General features: G+C 34.5%; 1 non-coding gene and 1 pseudogene across 1 annotated transcript; both read left to right on the top strand.

The window, feature by feature from the left end:
- Positions 1-263: 263 nt before the first annotated feature.
- On the top strand, positions 264-2,089 carry LOC133038929 (polyadenylate-binding protein 8-like; annotated as a pseudogene).
- Positions 2,090-14,262: 12,173 nt separating this feature from the next.
- Positions 14,263-14,369, top strand: LOC133039564 (small nucleolar RNA R71). Its single transcript, XR_009688702.1, has one exon. It is a non-coding gene; the product is annotated as a small nucleolar RNA R71 (small nucleolar RNA).
- The last annotated feature ends 7,716 nt before the right edge of the window (positions 14,370-22,085 follow it).

The raw sequence follows: 22,085 nt of genomic DNA, 5'->3' as shown, positions 1-22,085 counted from the left end.
CAATTATAAGTTTTTTTTTTTTTACTTGTTCCTTATTTTATCAAATTAAAAAAAAAACATTTAGATTTTAATTAATTTCTTAACTCGTTTGCCACGTGCCCTAGTATATATTATTAAAATACAAAAATTATATCTTATATATCCTAATACGATTATTATTATTATTAATTACAGTTAATGAGTTAGTTATATCTTTTACATCTAATCCTAGTGTGATTATAAGTTAAAAGAGATATTATTACTATATATATATAAGTGTACAATAACGTTTTCAATCTCATTCTCATTTTAGTATCAGTCGAATTTATTCTCCATCATATCTCTCTTAATCTCTCTGATCTTTGGTGTAGTCAAAACTCATCATTCTCATCTTTCTATATATCCTCAAAATGGCTCAGGTTGATCAGGTTGAGGTTCCTACTCAAAATGGTGTGACAATGACATCTTTATATGTTGGCGATCTTGATGCCTCCATCAACGAAGCCGATCTTTTTGAGATATTTAGCCAAATGGGTTACGTCGTTTCAGTCCGGGTCTGCAGGGATCTGATCTCACATCTGTCCCTTGGTTATGGTTATGTGAATTTCAGTAATCCTCAAGAAGCTTCTCGGGCATTGAATTTGATGAATTTTTCTACTGTTAATGGTAAGCCAATTAGGATAATGTATTCTTATCGGGACCCGAGTATTCGAAAGAGTGGAATTGCAAATATATTTGTTAAGAACTTGGATAAAGGAATTGACAGCAAAGCTTTACACGAAACATTTTCAATATTTGGTAACATTTTATCTTGCAAAATAGCAACTGATGATGTTTCGGGTCAATCCAAAGGATATGGTTTTGTTCAATTTGATAGTAAAGAGGCTGCTCAAAGTGCAATTGAGAAGCTCAATGGCATGCTACTTAATGACAAACAAGTTTTTGTTGGACCCTTTATTCGCAAAGAGAAAAGAAAATTGGGTGCTGAGCAGAATGTTGACAAAAACAAAGGAATGAATCTATATGTTAAAAATCTAGATGATAGTGTTACTGATGAAAAATTGAAGGAATTGTTCTTTGTGTTTGGTACAATTACTTCATGCAAGGTCATGCGTAAACCTAATGGTGTTAGCATGGGATTTGGATTTGTTGCTTTATCGACTGTTGAGGAAGCATCCCGAGCTCTTGTGGAGATGAACGGTAAAATGGTCGTTAGCAAACCACTGTATGTAGCACTTGCACAACGCAAAGAGGATAGAAGAGCAAGGTTGCAGGCACAATTCTCTCAAATGCGTCCACCAACAATGGTGCCACCCGGTTAACCCTGTATGCCTATGATTCCTCCCCAACTCGGGTTTGGGTACCAACAACAGTTACTTCCTGGGGTGAGGCCAAACTTTTATATGCCCATTGTCCAACCACACCCTTCATTTGTGCAGCCACAGATGCTTCCTAGGGGGCGTGGTTTCCACCGTTTCCCACCTGGTCGTAACATGCCTGGCCGATCTTTCCATTGATGACTCGTTTAGAACACCGTATTAGGTCGTATTGTATTGTATTGAATTAGATTATTTATCATATTTTTATATAATACTATGTTAAACTTTAATATATACTAAAATATTATATATTTAGGTGTCCATAAAAATTAATACCACATATAATTTTATATAAAAATATTACATAAAATACAATACAATACAATACAACCTAATACGACATTTCAAACGAGCCCTGCTCTTGAAGGCATACTACCAGTACCAGTTCCTTACAACATGGGTGGAGTTCCTTCTGGTGCTATATGATTATTAGTGAATTAATTGGTAGCCATGGCTATCACTATGCCTCTTTTTTGTCTTGAACTCATCTTGGTCTAATAGATCTCTTATGTAGTTTTTGTTATTGCTAGATCTATAATTATATTTTTTTTAGCTTTTAAGTTTTAGTTTATATAAATGTTATGCGCAAGATATATATGTTTAGTTTTATTTTAAGTTATGTTTATTTTAATTTATAAATGTTATATTATAAGTTAAAAATAAACAATGTTTAATACATAGTGGTAAGAGGAAAAATAAGCATCAAAGTAATTTAAAAAAGAAAATTTATATAAAATATTGTATAGAATTTCAAAGAATAAAAATTAAACACAACTTATTAAGAAAATATATTAAAAATGATATTAGTAACATCATGAAATTGAAAATAAAAAAAATCATAACAGTATTACTATTTGGAATGATTCTTCTTTTTCAAAGAAGGGTGTGTGTATTGATATTTTAGTAGTCTATAGAAACACCTCCCTTAACTGAGAGGTAGAGCAGTTTATATTGAAAATGTGATTTGTTGGATGTTGTTGTACTGAGGAAATGAAGTGAGAAAAGAAGAGACTGCGTTGTTGCGTTTGCAAACATCTCGAGTAGCTTGGTAAGTTTCAAATAGAGATATGCTTAATAATAATAATAATAATAATAATAATAATAATAATAATAATAATAATTAATTAAAGAAGGAATAAGGAAATAAAATACCATTTCCAAAATTTTGTAAAGATGAGATGTTGTGATCACTATTATATGATATTATGTGGAAAGTAAGAGATGTGGAGTGGACAGTAGATTTTTTAATACTTTGATAGTTTGATCATGTATAGAAAATGAAAATGAAAACGTTATATATTTACAATAAATATCTATTTTAAGTTCTAAAAATATTAGGATTATATAATCCTTTTAAAAATTATTACATGTTTCAAAAGTGTTAAATTTAAATAATCTCTTCTTTTTTTCTTAAAAAAAACAAATTAATTTTAATTTAAAAAATACGGGGAGCCCTTAAAAAAATTAATAACATGATTAAAAAATTAACTAAAGTACAAATAATAATTAATATAATATAAAATAAATAAATAACTAACTAAAGGTAATAATAAGAAGAAAAAAAACCATTGTAAACCTAAATATTAAAATGAAATTAAGGTCAAGCATGAACACTTGAGGAACTCTTAACAATATATATTTACTTTTTTTTTTTTTGTGTAATATACATTTTGGACTCTTCTATTGTTGGGATTTAAAAAAATACTCTATCCGTAAGGATTTAAAAATAAAAGAAAAACCTACAAAAAATACTAAAATTTTGATTAATTTTTACAAAAATACTGTCACACGAATTTTTTTTCGAAAATACTGTGTTTTTATAAAAACAAAAATGGAACACAAAACAGAATAACTAAAAACAACAGTGGAATAACTAAAAAATAACCGTAAAACAATAGTGAAAACTTAACACAGTACACAATATTTTTGAAAAAAATTCAGCGACATTAACAAATTTCAGGGATGATGGCTGCTCCATCGATTTTTTTGGTGACGATGTCTGCTCTGGTAACTATTTCAGCGATATTTGTTCTTAGAAATCTTGTTAACTTTATTTATATATGGTTTTTTTTTTTTCTATTGTTAATTTTTTTTTTCTCTAAAGTTAACATATTTTGTGCAATAAATAATGATATGTGTACACATAAATTACACACAAATATGATACATGCTTAGGGACCCATGTGAAATAAAGACAATTGATTAAAAGAGGAATGCTGAGAGCACTCTATATTGCACTCTCTTTATAAATGAGTGACATGTAACTTTTTAAGGTATGTTTAAGTATAGTTACAATTATATCCTTTTTGCTTTTTATTAATAATTAAAATGCGTCATCTCATTTACTTGTTTATTTTATTTATTTTTAGACTATTTTATTAATTTCTTATTTTTTTTACTAAATAATATGCACGACTATGCATTTTTTTTAAATTCTTTTTTCTAATATATATGTACTACTTTATGTTATAAAAAATAAAAAATACTAACTCTTTCTTTTTTTAACAAATTTTAAATAATTTTTTTCATATTATATTATTCTCTAAATTATTATTTTTTTAAACGAATTGAAGTCACATCAAACTGCTGTCTCTAATTTTCATTATTTGTTACCAAACATTTCACAGTTAGTGTCCAATTTTCCAGGAGTGCAGATATCTCATTTTAATAGATATGCGAATACTGCTGCTCATAGGCTAGCTAATTATGCTCTTTCGGTGAATGCTGATTGCAGAAGAACTTCCCCCTCCACTTATATCTATTGTATTATAACTCTTTTTTTTTAAAAAAAAATAAGCGTAAAGTTATATTGAATAAAACTAGACCTCATGGTCATTACATAAAATATTTTCCGGAACAGAATTGATCGGGACCGATCCATACACTTGGTGGGTAAAAGCCCACTTAGCGACATTGTGCGCCGCATAGTTGCATGTCCTACTAATATTAGAAAAATTACAACACATTAAAGAAGGAGAAGACTTAGAACAAAAGGAGACATAGTTCTCAAGTGCCCAATGGGACACCTTCCCATTGAGAGCGTTGATTACTAGTCTCGAGTCACTCTCCACAATTACATAATTATACTTCAAATCTAAGGCAACCGACACCGCTAAGCAACAGGCTGCCGCTTCTCCACAAAGAGCTTCCGAGAAATCCAATCGGGACGTATGAATAGAAACCACCCTTCCTAGATGATTCCTGGCCAGATCTCCTCCGAGAGTACAACTTACCACCGGGACTCTTTCCTCAGAACATAACCTGTTACGAATTTGATGAAACAAAGGCAAGGCTGATCGTGTATTTGCCATCACCGTGCGAAGTTAGCTTCAAGGATTCATCTGTAATAAGGTATGCAAACCGAGTGAAAGCGATACTGCTAAGGGGAAAGCTAACAGGAATTGAGGGAATGAAAACAAGTGCTAGTTTGGGTTAAGGTCACTTGTGTGGCAGTTGAAAGTTCCAAATCCGATAAGGTATGGTTCACTGTTGGAGTCAAGAAATCTAGGTCCAAGGATGCTTATCTAGTTGCCAGTAATGGTGTTAGGATAGAAGATTTCTGACTCTTAAGATAGATAAAAGATAGTAGTTTTTGTTTTAGGTGGTAACTATTTGTTGGTGTCATCAACTTGGCTACATATAATACCAAAATTATCAAATTTGTTTTGGTGTTTTGTTACGAATTTTTTTGTTTATTACGCAAGTGTACGTATCAAGTAGTATCTCACGCAAGTGAGGTCGAACCACAGGGAATTGGATTGAGTACTACTAAATTATAATTATGATTCTATTTGGTAAAATAATAAGTTGCAATTTTAAAAGTAAATAACTCAGAAATTAAAGAGAAAATAAACGAAGATTAATCAAGATGAGAGATTAGGGAGGTGAATCCTGTTGATAAGTCACCTATGTTAATACCTAATTGCTATCCTTATCTCAATGTGAAAGACAGATTATAAATTAACCTAACTCTTTTCAGATCTTTTAGGTTCTAAATAATATGTTCTCTAATTAACTTCTTAATTAGATCAACACAAAATCAGCATTAAGCAATAATCTATTAGTCACTAGGCTATGTAAATACTTTCGTTATACATCAAAACCTAGACTATCCAAATTTTAGCATTCCTAATTCTCACTTTTCAGATTTCGAATTAGGATCATAGAGCATGTAAAAGGTGATCAAGCTTACACATGAAATTAAACACAAATAAAGATAGTATTCACACATAAGATGAAGGAATGGCAATTATTTATTAACTAGGCATAAACTTAAACAACAATCATCATCCTCCCTTATTGGGAAATTTAGTTCATAACTACTCTAAAAACATCCATGATTAATTCAGAATTAAAAACAAACATAAAGATGAATAAAAAGGGTAAAAGAAAGAAACTAGAAGGTGGTATCGCTCCGGGTCTTCAAGATAGCTTCCTCTCCACTTTGCCTCCACTATTAGGTCTGTTTTTGCTTCCCTTTGACCTTCAATGTCGTATTCCTTATATAGGGATAAGTGGTGAGCCTCCAATTGAGTGAAAAATCAAAATTAGGTCAAATCTGCGATTTCCGTACATAGTCGCGACTAGCATCTAAGCTGGTCGCGACTACAGGCAAAACTCGAAAAACCGAGTTTCTGCCTATCTTACGAAGTCGCGACCTGGGTCGCGACCAGGAAAAAGGGTCGCGACCAGGCTCATCAGAGGTCGCGACTACTGATGCTTCAGGAACCAAATTTTCCAATTTTTCCAAGTTTGTCCCAGTTTTTCGCCATTTGACTGAATTCGAACTTTAACACCCGGGAACACGAAATCATGAAAATCAAGCGTAAAGCGCTCCAAAAGACACCAATAGACGAGATAATGCTAACTTTAAAGACCGAAATATAGGTTAATTATAACCTAACAAATTCCCCCAAACTAGATTCTTACTCGCCCCGAGTAAGATAAAAAACTAACTACTCTATCGGATAATCACTTTACACTTCTTGCCGACTCATGCTCTGTTTCCTTCCTTGCATAAACTAGAATTTTGTTCTTACTAACTCTAACAATTAACTCGGATGCTCAATTAATAACACTATGTACAACTGCAACAATCTACTCAAGTACGAAACATTGTCATAAAAGTTTTACTCTTTCCATTAGTTCCACAACCCGATAACTCATAAGCTTGCATGCTTACCTTTCTCCACTAATGTTGACAGTATTCTTTGGAATCATTAGGTCTTTTCAAGGTTTAGGTAATATGGCTCAGATATTCAGGGATAGGCAAAAGATAATTTTGGCTCAAGATATCATAAGCACACAAACAGAACCCACAAGCTTCTTACTTTTTTTTCAATCCCCCATAGCGTTCCCACATCTACCAAGATTGAGAGAAGATATCTCTATTATTTTTCCCAACATCACTGAATTTTTTTTCAAACACATTCTTACTTTTTATTGTGTTTTTTTTTCATCATTCATATTTCATCATCATCTCAATTTTTTTTCAGTGACATTGAATTACACATTTTTTCTTTTCTCAATCTTACAAGTTCTTCTCCCTCTAACTATTTTCTCACACTAAATATTTCTCTCCCCCAAACTAATTATTTAGCTTATGATATCATGCATATAATGGTGAAGAAAAATCAATAGTATGGTTAAAATTTTTCAGATCAATGGGTGAAAAACATAACGGGTTTAGGCTCAATAGGGTTAACTAGGGATAAACATTATTATGGTAGGCTTGAAAGGCTCAAACTATCCAACAAATGCCTAAATCATATTCCAATTGAACACTACCAAGGATTTCGCCTCAAAAGAATAAACATGCAAGTTCTAAGCTATCCTGTCAATCTTACCACAAACCATAGTAAAACAGTTATAACAGTTTTCACAACTTGAGTATTTGCAGAAAGACACAGGTTTCTAAGCATCCAAACTAATCCAAAGAGTTAACAAAATCAAGCACACAGTTATTTTGCAGTTTCAGATCACATCACACTAATCAGCAGTATACAACTATCATCAAGCTTATTGCCATTCCTTAACTAAAACAAAAAAAAACTAAAACAGAAAATTAAAATGCAGAATTTAAAGTGCAGAAATTTTAAAATTTTTTTTTCCTTAAGCCTCTCCCCCCAAACTAAATATTACATTGTCCCCAATGTATACAGTAAAATGCAGAGAGAAGAAACTTACCTGAAACCCTTTCAGAAAGGGTTGGGTGGTGGCGGCTGGTCATAGGGATAGAACCGAGGAGGTTGTGCCAAGTAGTTCGGGTCATCAATCCCAATGTTCATTCTGTTGATGAGAGAGTTGAGTTGCTGAACTTGTCCCTCATCATAGATACTCCTTTGCACCATGTATTGTTGCATGTGGTTGTTCTGCTGAATTATGTAACTCAGATGTGCATGAGTGTATTGTGTTGTGGGATCGATGGGCCCAGGCAATTGAAGTGTTTGCTCCTCTTCTTCTTCTTCAACACTAGGCTCACGTTGCCGCCTACGCCCTTGCGGTGCATCAGGTGGTGGCTGCCCATAGGGGTGTGGCTCTTTCAGCCTGTTGACAAAGGCGATGTCCATCTTACGAAGTGGCAACACCGTGTTGTCAAACTCTAACTGGGGAACTTCATATGCCCCGCAGAGTTCTGTGATAACCCCTGCCAAACCGAAACCACCTCCCGTGGCTCCTTGCACGATTTGGTCAATGCTCTGCCGTATGACTTGTCCAATGTTAATGTTGTACCCTTTCATTATGGCGTACACATATTTAAGGCGATCCATTTGGACATCGGAAAAATGCTTGTTGGGCACTAACCGAGCACTCACAAAGTACAGCCATGTTTTTGCCACCGGGTTAATCTCACACCGGTACAGAATATTGGGCGACCCCTCGGTACCATCATTGTCATGGAACCTCAACCCAGGAAATCCCACTGTCTCCGCGACATCCACCATGTCAAATTGCTCTTCTTCCTCAATAATTCGGAGGCGTTGTTCCTCCCTAGTGTAATCTGGGACTGAGAACATCACATTGAATGCGTCAGCAGTGGCGGGAACCTTCTTTCCACGAACCTTCACTTCCCCATTTCGACGGTCGGGCCAATTTGCAAGGAATTCACAGGCCATAGTAACATTAGCCCGACCCCGAGTATCCACAAAACTTCCCCACTTCATTCTTTCAATTTGCGCTCTGATTGTCTCAAACCGAGGTTGGCGTCTCAATGGATTTTTCAGGGAATTCAATACCCCTATCTTCAATATAGGCTCTATTCTTCAACCTTACGAAGTGATTGTGAGCCTCGATACTACCAAAGCAGGTTCTATCAAAACCCGTTGGTGGTGGGTTCGAAGACGAACCTTCTTCAACATTCCTTGTCCTCTTTGGTGCCATTTTTTTTTTTTCTGAAACTTTTTTTTTTCTAAGAAAAATTGGGCAGCACCTCCCCTTAAATTTCCTCTATCCCAAAAATACAAAATTCACTCAATCAATGTTCCTAACCACTTAATACCACAATATAATAATAATAAACCCAATATTATCAATTTTTACCCCACACACAATTATATCACTCAAAATTTAAAATAATTAATCAAATTCTTGAAAGAATGAAGAAAGTGATACTTACAACCCGAAAACGCTTTACTCCACCTCCATTGTTGAATGTTCTTGAAAGCTTGAGTTTGAGGGTGACAACAATGGTGATTTTTGGTTTTGGGTATTTTTTTGGTGTGGGTTTTGATGATATGTGTAGATTATTGAGTGAAATTGGGTTTTTGATTGGATTGGGTTTAAGAAATTTGAGAAAAGATGAAAAGATTGAAGTTTGAAGATGAAAAATTGAATTTTTGAGAGGAAAAGAGGGTAGGGTCGGCTGAGAGGATTTGAAATTTGAATTTGGTTTGTGTAGGGTTGAATGAGGGGGAAAGTGTGAATTTATAGAATTTTTCGTCAGCAAGTCGCGACCTGGCCAAAGGCTAGTCGCGACTTGCTAACGAGGAAAATTTAGGTGTTTCTGGAAAATCAGCAAGTCGCGACTGAGGTCGCGACTTGAGAAATAGGTCGCGACTAGACTTAATGCTAGTCGCGACTTCTGGGCTTCAGGTCGAAAAAAATTATTTTATTTTTTTTTTCACGCTTTTCACGATTCAATTAAAAAGAAATAATGTCTGGTACTAAACTAAAAATTGAAAATACTAACAAAACAATCAAAACAAAATAATACTTGGGCTGCCTCCCAGAAGCGCTGTGTTTATCGTCATGCAGCTAGACGCTGAGCCTTGGATTTCAAAGTGGCGCCAGGATCATGGCGGACTTGGCTTGGTCAAACTGACCTCCCAAGTAGAGCTTTAACCTTTGTCCATTGACTTTGAAAGTTGTTGGACTTTCACCTTTTAACTCCACCGCTCCATAAGGAAACACCTTGACCACCGTAAATGGTCCCGACCATCTTGATTTCAGCTTTCCAGAAACGATTTCAGCCTTGAATTGAAGAGTAGCTTCGATTCTTTGTCCTGGTTGAAACTCTTTCCGTATTAGACCTTTATCGTGCCACTTTTTAGTTCTCTCTTTGTATATCTTGGCGTTTTCATAGGCTTCGTTCCGAAACTCATCTAACTCATTCAGCTGTAACAGTCTTTTCTCCCCTGCAGCTTTTAGTTCCATGTTGAGAGTCTTCATGGCCCAAAAAGCTCTATGCTCTAACTCCACCGGTAAATGACAAGCCTTTCCAAACACCAACCGATATGGGGACATGCCAATTGGTGTTTTGAAAGCTGTTCTGTACGCCCACAGTGCGTCATCCAACTTCCTTGACCAATCTTTCCTTGATCTTTGCACTGTTTTCTCCAGAATCATCTTAATCTCTCGGTTAGAGATTTCAGCTTGGCCATTACTTTGGGGATGGTATGGTAAAGCAGTTCGATGTCGAACACCATATCTTGAGAGGAGTGCTTCAAACTGCTTGTTACAGAAATGGCTCCCTTCATCGCTTACTATTGCTCGAGGAGTACCAAACCGAGGTAAAAATGTTCTTTTGTAAGAAGCGGAGAAGCTTGTCTTTCCATCATTTTGAGGTGTAGCTGAAGCTTCGACCCATTTAGACACATAATCAACAGCCAAAAGAATGTACTGATTGCTAAAGGATGAAGGAAAAGGACCCATAAAGTCTATTCCCCATACATCAAACAATTCAACTTCTAAAATTCCTGTTAAAGGCATCTCGTTTCTTCTTGAGATATTACCTGTTCGTTGACAACGATCACATGCCTTTACAAAAGTAGTAGCATCCTTGAATAGCGTTGGCCAAAAGAATCCACTTTGCAACACTTTTGCGGTACGTTCTATTCCCACTAAAATGTCCCCCACATGGTAAAGCATGACAGTGATTTAGGATAGAATACATCTCCTCTTCAGGAACACATCTCCTTATGATCTGATCGGCGCAGTGCTTGTAGAGGATTGGTTCTTCCCAATAGTAATGTTTCACCTCAGAAAAGAATTTCTTCAATTGTTGACGCGAAAGCTCGGGTGGAGTTATTTTAGCAGCCAAGAAATTAACATAGTCAGCGTACCAAGGTACCATCAGGTTTTCCCTCACACTAAAGAGTTGTTCATCGGGAAATTGCTCATTTATTTGTACCTCCTTTGTATTCGACTCTCTTGCAGCTCTAATCTTGACAAATGGTACGCTACCGGAGTTCTCGGTGCCCTTTTTATCTTTTATCTCTAAGTCGAACTCTTGAAGTAAAAGTACCCACCGAATCGATCTTGGTTTTGCATCCTTCTTGGTCATAAGGTATTTGATTGCCGAATGATCCGTGTAAACAATTACCTTATTTCCAATTAGGTAGGGTCGAAATTTGTCACAAGCAAACACTATTGCCGGCATTTCTTTCTGTAGTGGCGTAGTTTAATTGAGCGTCATTCGAGTTCTACTAGCATAGTAGATTGTGTGGAATACTCGTCAACTCTTTGACCCCGAACCGCTCCAATGGCATAGTCACTAGCATCACACATCAACTCAAACGGCGGTTCCCAATTTGGTGAAGTTACTATCGGTGCTGTAATCAATTTCTCCTTTAAAATCTTGAAAGCTTTTAAACAATCTTCTCCGAACTCAAATGGAACTCCATTTACAAGTAAGCTCGATAAAGGTTTTGAGATTTTAGAGAAGTCCTTGATAAATGCTGCGGTAGAAGCCAAGGCCATGTCCCAGAAACTCCTCACTCCTTTTACGAAGCTGGAGGTGGCAAATTTTCTATTGTTGAGACCTTTGCCTTATCCACCTCAATTCCTGCTTTTGAAATTTTGTGCCCAAGAACAATTCCTTCGTTACCATAAAGTGACAACTTCTCGAGTTTAACACCAAGTTAGACTTCTCGCACCTTGTTAGTACTTTTTCCAGATTTTCCAAACAATGATCAAAGGAAGAACCAAACACTGAGAAATCATCCATAAAAATTTCAATACAAGATTCAATCAAATCTGAAAAGATAGCCATCATACACCTTTGAAAAGTGGCAGGGGCGTTGCACAAGCCGAAGGGCATTCTTCTGAAGGCAAAGGTACCATAAGGACATGTGAAAGTAGTCTTCTCTGATCTTCGTGCGCTATAGCTATCTGGTGGTACCCAGAATATCCATCAAGAAAACAGTAATACTCTTGCCCCGCTAATCTGTCTAGCATTTGATCGATGAAGGGCAAAGGGAAGTGATCTTTTCTTGTTGCCTTGTTGAGTTTCCTGTAATCGATGCAGATCCTCCAACCTAAGGATCGTTCTTGTAGGAATCAACTCATTCTTTTCATTCTTTATCACTGTCATTCCACCTTTCTTCGGGACCACTTGCACCGGGCTAACCCACTTACTATCTGAAATAGGATAAGCAACTCCAGCATCCAACCACTTAACTACTTCTTTCATGGGTGGATTGAGTCTTCTTTGAGCATCAATAGTTGGTTTGGCGTTGTCTTCCATGAGAATTCGATGCATCACTGTTGAAGGACTGATTCCTTTAACATCTCCTAGTGTCCAAGCGATTGCCTTGTTGTGAGCCCGAAGTACCCTCAAAAGTCTATCAGTTTCCACATCAGAGAGAGAAGCTGAAACAATAACTGGCAGCTTTTTATCTTGACCCAAAAACTCATACCTCAAGTGACTAGGAAGCACCTTCAATTCAAGTTCTGGGGGCTTTTCAGTAGATGGCTTCAGCTCTTTTGGAACTGCTCCCAATTCCTCAAAGTATCTTCTGTTCAAAGGCCCATAGGAGTCGAGCCACTTCACATACCCCATGACCTCTTGTCCTTCTTGCTCCGTCAATTCATCTTCAGTTAGACTTAGTTCAAGAGGATCATCTAGCAGCTTTTTCTCACTCACCATTTCATCAATCAAATCAATAAAGAAGCAGTTATCACTTGCCTTTGGGTACGTCATAGCCTTTAGCACATTAAAGACCACTTCTTCTCCTTGGACTCTCAGCTTTAATTCACCTTTCTGAACATCGATTAAGGCTTGGCCAGTTGCCAAGAATGGTCTCCCAAGAATAATTGGGACATTGCTATCTTCTTCCATATCCAAGACGATGAAATCAGCTGGAAAGATGAACTTATCAACCTTAACTAACACATCCTCAATGACTCCTCTAGGATGGGCTAGTGATCGGTCCGCCAATTGGAGAGTTACTGTTGTTGGCTTTGCTTCACCCAACTGCAGTCTTTTAAACACCGATAGAGGCATCAAGTTAATGCTAGCTCCCAAGTCACAAAGTGCATTTATTCCCTCAATTTTTCCTATAGTACAAGGAATAGTGAAACTCCCTGGATCTCTGAGTTTAGGAGGGAGTTTCTTCTGTAGGATGGCCTTTGCACTCTTCAGTTAGAGCCACTGTCTCATAGTCCTCCATCTTTCTCTTCTTTGACAGGATTTCCTTCATAAACTTCACATAACTTGGCATCTGCTCTAAAGCTTCAGCAAAGGGAATGTTAATGTGAAGTCTTTTGAACACTTCCAGGAATTTGGTGAACTGCTTGTCCAGACTTGACTTTCTGAGCCTCTGAGGATAGGGTATTTTCACATGGTGATCTATATTAATTGGTGGAGACTGCTGTGGCTGTGGTTGACTATCAGTAGCCTTCGTTGGAGTGGGTGTTGGGGTCGACATCGGTTGCTCTTTATTCTCCTTTTCTCCATTCACTAGTTGTGGCAATTCAGGACCATCATAATTTTTACCGCTTCTCAGGGTAATTGCCTTGCAGTTTTCCTTGGGGTTTACTTCAGTTGTGCTAGGCAAATTCCCTTGAGGACGGGTTGCTACTTGAGTTGCTAGTTGGCCCATCTGTGTCTGCAGGTCTTTGATTGAAGATCTAGTTTCAGTCATGAATTGAAGCAGTAAATCTGTCTGCAAACTAGAATTTCCACCAGAGGTTTATTCTTTGATTAAACTGTTGATTCTGATTCTGGTTCTGATTTCGTTGCTGATAGAACCCACTGTTTCTTCGGTTGTTACCCTGGTTGAACCCATAATTGTTGTTGTTGTTCTGTGAATAGTTTCCAATGGCTTTAGCTTCATCCATTGGCAAATCATCCACATCAGCTTGGCATTCTGAAAAGTGATGGCTTCCCCCACATAATTCACACACAACTTGGGCTTGTTTAGCTTGCCCTGCAATTATCTTTGTCAATGCCTCAACCTGTGCTGTCAACTTGGTGATGGCATCGACCTCTAACACACCAGCTACTTTCTTTGATTGACTCCTCTCAGTTGGCCACTGTTGATTGTTTAGAGCCATCTCCTCTAATAGATCATAAGCCTCATTAGCACTCTTCCTCATAAAGGCTCCTCCAGCTGCAGCATCTATTAAAGTTCTTGTATTTCCTACCAACCCATTGTAGAAGTTGTGGACCAGCATCCACTTCTCTATACCATGGTGAGGGCACTTTCTGATCAAATCTTTAAACCTCTCCCAAGCCTCATGGAGAGATTCATTATCTTGTTGGCAAAAGTTATTAATTTCTCCTCTCAGCTTTGCAGACTTAGGTTTGGAGGAAAGAACTTTGACAAGAATTTCGTTGCCAGATCATTCCAGGTGGCAATAGAGTTGGGTGGCAAGGAGTTTAGCCAACTCTTGGCTCGCTCTCTAAGAGAGAATGGGAACAGTCTCAGTCGAATAGCATCATCACTAACTCCATTAACTTTAAAGGTTTCACAAAGTTCCATGAAATTAGAGAGATGCAGATTAGGATCTTCAGAAGGGAGGCCACCAAACTGAACTGAAGACTGCACCATCTGCAGTATGGCAGGTTTGATCTCAAAGTTATTTGCATCCATTGCCGGTGGCCTGATACATGACTGCACTCCCGTCAGAGTAGGGAGAATGTAATCTCTCAAGCTGCGGCCATTAGCTTCGATCTTCTCCGCGCCACCATTGTTACCGTTATTGCCTCCATTGTTTGCGGCATTGGCGGCCATGATGTACGAAGTTTCGGCGATTGCCGAAACTCCCTCTTGCCTCTTGTTCTTTCGGTTTCTCCTACAAGTTTTCTCGATTTCGGGATCAACTGGCAATATCACTGCTTGTCCTTGACGGCGCATACACTTATGATTCCTGAAATAGATCAAGAAAATATTGCAAGAAAAAAGGTTAGAAAAATCAGCAAGAGAAAATATACCAAAGTAGAAGTTAGTATAATTTTGTGTAATATCAATCTTTAAACAATTCCCCGGCAACGGCGCCAAAAACTTGTTACGAATTTTTTTGTTTATTACGCAAGTGTACGTATCAAGTAGTATCTCACGCAAGTGAGGTCGAACCACAGGGAATTGGATTGAGTACTACTAAATTATAATTATGATTCTATTTGGTAAAATAATAAGTTGCAATTTTAAAAGTAAATAACTCAGAAATTAAAGAGAAAATAAACGAAGATTAATCAAGATGAGAGATTAGGGAGGTGAATCCTGTTGATAAGTCACCTATGTTAATACCTAATTGCTATCCTTATCTCAATGTGAAAGACAGATTATAAATTAACCTAACTCTTTTCAGATCTTTTAGGTTCTAAATAATACGTTCTCTAATTAACTTCTTAATTAGATCAACACAAAATCAGCATTAAGCAATAATCTATTAGTCACTAGGCTATGTAAATACTTTCGTTTTACATCAAAACCTAGACTATCCAAATTTTAGCATTCCTAATTCTCACTTTTCAGATTTCGAATTAGGATCATAGAGCATGTAAAAGGTGATCAAGCTTACACATGAAATTAAACACAAATAAAGATAGTATTCACACATAAGATGAAGGAATGGCAATTATTTCTTAACTAGGCATAAACTTAAACAACAATCATCATCCTCCCTTATTGGGAAATTTAGTTCATAACTACTCTAAAAACATCCATGATTAATTCAGAATTAAAAACAAACATAAAGATGAATAAAAAGGGTAAAAGAAAGAAACTAGAAGGTGGTATCGCTCCGGGTCTTCAAGATAGCTTCCTCTCCACTTTGCCTCCACTATTAGGTCTGTTTTTGCTTCCCTTTGACCTTCAATGTCGTATTCCTTATATAGGGATAAGTGGTGAGCCTCCAATTGAGTGAAAAATCAAAATTAGGTCAAATCTGCGATTTCCGTACATAGTCGCGACTAGCATCTAAGCTGGTCGCGACTACAGGCAAAACTCGAAAAACCGAGTTTCTGCCTATCTTACGAAGTCGCGACCTGGGTCGCGACCAGGAAAAAGGGTCGCGACCAGGCTCATCAGAGGTCGCGACTACTGATGCTTCAGGAACCAAATTTTCCAATTTTTCCAAGTTTGTCCCAGTTTTTCGCCATTTGACTGAATTCGAACTTTAACACCCCGGGAACCTGAAATCATGAAAATCAAGCGTAAAACTGCTCCAAAAGACACCAATAGACGAGATAATGCTAACTTTAAAGACCCGAAATATAGGTTAATTATAACCTAACATGTTTGTTTTTTTTTACTTTTGTTTAGCAACTAATGTCAAAAGCTTCTTGTTATGGGATTTAGTCATTATCATTGGCTAATTAAGGTTAGCTTTGATACTTTTATATTCTTTGTCAATACATATTTTATGACTCTATTCATTAATTTGAAGCACAAATATAAAAACATAATAATACTTATAATCCACATCTACATTTCCAAGAATATCTTAGTTTCTAAATAATTTAGGCCTTGAAATTTTAAAGGTAAATTGATTAGTAATAGTAAATATGTGAAATAATTTTGTATTGCATTATAAGAATAATTGTTCTTCTGTCTATAATATAAACATATTTTGAAATTGGATACATACATGAAGTAAGAATTATAGAGTCTTCATTTGTGAAATAATTATATACATGAAATTGTAGCATCCTTTGATTTTGTTGGATGATTTGAGTACATACCAACTAGGTTGGCACCCACTCAAACCACCAATCATTTGCAAAATTATCACTTTGTTCATTTAACGTCTATGCCACAAGCATCACCTCTTAGTCTGAATCAAAAAAATAATAATAAGTATTAATGTATTGATTTTATCAAGTAAGAAAGCATTAGTAATGAAATTGTACAAGTTGAATTAAATTTGTACCTCTGTTGTCCTGGGCAAATCTTTTACCTCAAGAAGTTGAATTATCTTATGCTTCTTTTGCTCTATTTTTTGGTAACTGTTGTGGAGTTTCTGTTTTGTAGACTCTAATTTTGTTTCAAGGTCAATATTTTGTTGTTTCATGCATATTATATGCTTCTTTTGCTCCATTTGTTTCCTTTTTGTGGACTCTAGTTTTGTCTCATCCTCAACACTTTGCTGTTTCATGCAAATTATAATCATATAGTGAGAACATTAATGGAATAACTTATAACTTTCAATTCTTTGGCTAATAAATATAAATATATGTACCTTTTTGGATTTATCTTGCTTAGGCACGTAATTAGGAAGTTTGAGAGTCTTTTGTTTTACTTGCAAGGAACTTCTGATAATCTTTGGTACCTCAATCTTTTTGGAGTAATCTTTCACCTCAGAAAGTAGGATCGATTGGTGTTTCTTTTTTTCAATTTTTTGATAACTGTCGTGGAGTTTTTGTTTTGTAGACTCTAGTTTCGCTTCAAGATTAATACTTTGTTGCTGTTCCGTGCATATTATAATTATAGAGTAAGAACATTAATGTAAAAAAAATATGAATCCAGTAAATTATAATTTATGTGTTTGTCTAATTAGTGTAAATATAATATACCTTTTCGGGTTTGTTCTTAGGGAGATGATCAAGAAACTTTTGGGTGTTTGGTTCTATTGCTTGGGACCTTTTGTCACACAAGTGCTCACGAGCCTTGTTACTTTCTGGTACCATGATTTTTTTGGAAAAATCATTTACCTCAGAAAGTTTTATCGATTTATGCTTCTTTTGCTCTATTTTTTGGTAACTGTTGTGGAGTTTTCGTTTTGTAGACTCAAGTTTTGCTTCAAAGTCAACACTTTGCTGCTTCATTCATATTATAATTATAAAGTAAGAACATCAATATAAAAAAAAAGAGATTTAAATGCACCAAATTATAATTTATGTGTTTGTCTAATGTATAAATATAATATACCTTTTCGAGTTTGTTCTTAGGGAGATGGTCAAGAAGCTTTTGGGTGTTTGATTCTACTGTTTGGGACTTTTTGTCACACAAGTGATCATCGGCCTTGTTGTTTTCCAGTGCCTTGATTTTTTTAGAAAAATCTTTTTCTTCAGAAAGTTTTGTCGTTGTATGGTTCTTTTGCTCTATTTTTTGGTAATTGTTGTGGATTTTTCGTTTTGTAGACTCTAATTTCGCTTCAACATCAACATATTGCTGTTTCATGCATATTATAATTATAAAGTAAGAACATCAATGCAATAAATTATAACTTTTATGTGTTTATTTTATAAGTGTAAATGTATATACCTCTTCGATTTTATTTTGCTTAGGCAAATAATCAGAAAGCTTAGGAGTGTAGAGTTCTTGTTCAAAATTTTTGTCACTCAATCTACCACCAACTTTGATTATATTTTCATTTTCATCTTCATAATATATCTTGAAATGTTGATCTAACACACATTGATTATATTGTGTTAAATATTCTTCGTCCATTGAGGGAGTTGGAAGTCCCATGATATCATTGTCATCACTCTCCTCAATTCCATTAAATATGGAAGGTAAGCTATGTATCATGTCTTTATCCATCTAAAATCCAAATTGAATTAGTATATTAATAAACAGAAATGATTTTTCAAAAAAGAAAACAGAAATAATAATTAATTTGGAAAAATATATATACCATTTGCAAATCTTGTAATGGACTAAGATGATGAATTGTTAGTATAGGCCGAAAAAGAGAAGAGATTAAGAGCAAGAGAGAGTAATTAATTTTTTGAGTGTGAAAATGAAATTGAAAACGTTATAATTACTTATATATATAAACTTTAAAGTTATACTATTAGGATTAGGATATTATTAGATATTATCTATTAAAAAAATAAATAATAACTTACAACTAAGCGCACGTGGATAAAACTAACAAGTAATATAAAATCAAAAAACAAACTAACGAAATGAACGGAAATAATAATAATAATAATAATAATAATAATAATAATAATAATAATAATAATAATTAATTAATTAAAGAAGGAATAAGGAAATAAAATACCATTTGCAAAATTTTGTAAAGATGAGGTGTTGTGATCACTATTATATGATTAGGTATAGAAAATGAAAATGAAAATGTTCTATATAAACAATAAATATCTATTTTAAGTTCTAAAAATATTAGGATTATATAATCTTTTTAAAAATTATTACGTGTTTCAAAAGTTTTAAATTTAAATAATGTCTTTTTTTTTTTTTTAAAAAAAAAACAAATTAATTTCAATTTAAAAAATACGTGGGGCCCTTAAAAAAATAAATAACATGGTTAAAAAATTAACTAAAGTACAAATAATAATTAATATAAAAATAAATAAATAACAAACTAAAGGTAATAATAAGAAGAAAAAAAACCATTGTAAACCTAAATATTAAAATGAAATTAAGGTCAAGCATGAACACTTCAGGAACTCTTAACAATATATATTTATTTATTTATTTATTTTTTTTAATGTAATATACATTTTGGACTCTTCTATTGTGGGGATTTCAAAAAATACTCTATCTGTAAGGATTTAAAAATAAAAGAAAAACTTACAAAAATTACTAAAATTTTGGTTAATTTTTACAAAAATACTGTCACACGGAATTTTTTTTCGAAAATACTGTGTTTTTATAAAAACAAAAGTGGAACACAAAACAGAATAACTAAAAACAACAGTGGAATAACTAAAAAACAACCGTAAAATAATAGTGAAAACTTAACACAGTACACAGTATTTTTGAAAAAAATTCAGCGACATTAACAAATTTCAGGGATGATGTATGCTCCATCGATTTTTTTGGTGACGATGTCTACTCTGGTAACTATTTCAGCGATATTTGTTCTTAGAAATCTTGTTAACTTTATTTATATATGGGTTTTTTTTTTTTCATTGTTAATTTTTTTTTTCTCTAAAGTTAACATATTTTGTGCAATAAATAATGATATGTGTACACATAAATCACACACAAATATGATACACACTTAGGGACCCATGTGAAATAAAGACAATTGATTAAAAGAGGAATGTTAAGGGCACTCTATAGTCTATATTGCACTCTCTTTATAAATGAGTGACATATTTAACTTTTTAAGGTATGTTTAAGTATAGTTACAATTATATCTTTTTTACTTTTTATTAATAATTAAAATGCGTCATCTCATTTACTTGTTTATTTTATTTATTTTTAGACTATTTTATTAATTTTTTATATTTTTTACTAAATAATATGCACGATTATGCATTTTTTTTAAATTATTTTTTCTAATATATATGTACTATTTTATCTTATAAAAAATAAAAAATACTAACTCTTTCTTTCTTTTAACAAATTAAATTTTTTTTTTTCATATGTATTATTCTCTAAATTATTTTTTTTTTAGCGAATTGAAGTCACATCAAACTGTTGTCTCTAATTTTCATTATTTGTTACCAAACATTTCACAGTTAGTGTCCAATTTTCTAGGAGTGGAGATATCTCATTTTAATAGATCTGCGAATACTGCTGCTTATAGGCTAGCTAATTATGCTCTTTCGGTGAATGCTGATTGCAGAAGAACTTCCCCCTCCACTTATATCTATTGTATTATAACTCTTTTTTTTTTTTTGAAAATAAGCGTAAAGTTATATTGAATAAAACTAGACCTCACGGTCATTACATAAAATATTTTCCGGAACAGAATTGATCGGGACCGATCCATACACTTGGTGGGTAAAAGCCCACTTAGCGACATTGTGTGCCGCATAGTTACATGTCCTACTAATATTAGAAAAATTACAACATATTAAAGAAGGAGAAGACTTAGAACAAAATGAGACATAGTTCTCAAGTGCCCAATGGGACACCTTCCCATTGAGAGCGTTGATTACTAGTCTCGAGTCACTCTCCACAATTACATAATTATACTTCAAATCTAAGGCAACCGACACCGCTAAGCAACAGGCTGCCGCTTCTCCACAAAGAGCTTCCGAGAAATCCAATCGGGACGTATGAATAGAAACCACCCTTCCTAGATGATTCCTGGCCACAACAGCTGTGCACATACTCTCCAAACCCACGCGAACATCACAATTTAATTTTATCCAGTCCAGAGGTGGAGGCGTCCAGCTATCCTTCATAGGCGGCGAAGGACTAGGCAAGAGAGAAGTATGTGCCTCAGGGGATTGGCATCCACCTTGAGCTCAGTCAAAAACACAAAATCCGGAGAGCGCGATCTGAGCAGGGACTTCAGCTCCTGAACTGTAGAGGTCTGCCCCAACCCTCTATAGTTCCAAGCAACACCTCTCATGTCGCCTGTGGAGGAGATTTGACATTCTCCTCCTCAGGGTTAATCGAGTGAACAGATAAGCTAGATCCAGATTCTTCAATCACAAAGGAGCCAATCAGGTGATTTCTTCTAACTCCATTGTTGCAACTCTTGTTTTAATATAATAGCCTTTGTTATCTAAAAAAAAATACATGCCATGTCATACATTTTATATATTCAAACATAAATAATATCTGAATTTTTTAGATCAATAAAGTGAAATTGTTCATTTTCACACCTACAATGATATAAGATATATTAAGATATATAAACAAAAATATATATACCATTTGCAAAAATATATTATGATATAAGATTTACAATGATATAAGAGTCTTCACTTAGCTTTTCTTCTTATTCAAAACTAAAGAAACTATTTTTATTTTCTCACTAACCAAACACACTAATCAATATTAGCTTTAATCTACAATTGCCACGAATGCGGAACTGATCTCAACCGTCCATATGTACCCATCGGAAGTCTCGTTCTCGCCGGTTTCTTTTCATGTCTTTTCTTCTTCCAATCAATTATATTTAGTTTGCAATTATAAGTTTTTTTTTTTTTTTACTTGTTCCTTATTTTATCAAATTAAAAAAAAAAACATTTAGATTTTAATTAATTTCTTAACTCGTTTGCCACGTGCCCTAGTATATATTATTAAAATACAAAAATTATATCTTATATATCCTAATACGATTATTATTATTATTAATTACAGTTAATGAGTTAGTTATATCTTTTACAAAAATATTTACATAAAAAAGATT

Source organism: Cannabis sativa, chromosome 6 (assembly GCF_029168945.1).
Source record: "Cannabis sativa cultivar Pink pepper isolate KNU-18-1 chromosome 6, ASM2916894v1, whole genome shotgun sequence".
NCBI lineage: Eukaryota > Viridiplantae > Streptophyta > Magnoliopsida > Rosales > Cannabaceae > Cannabis > Cannabis sativa.
The sequence above is the reverse complement of the archived record's forward strand: the minus strand, read 5'-3'. Positions and strand labels throughout refer to the sequence as shown.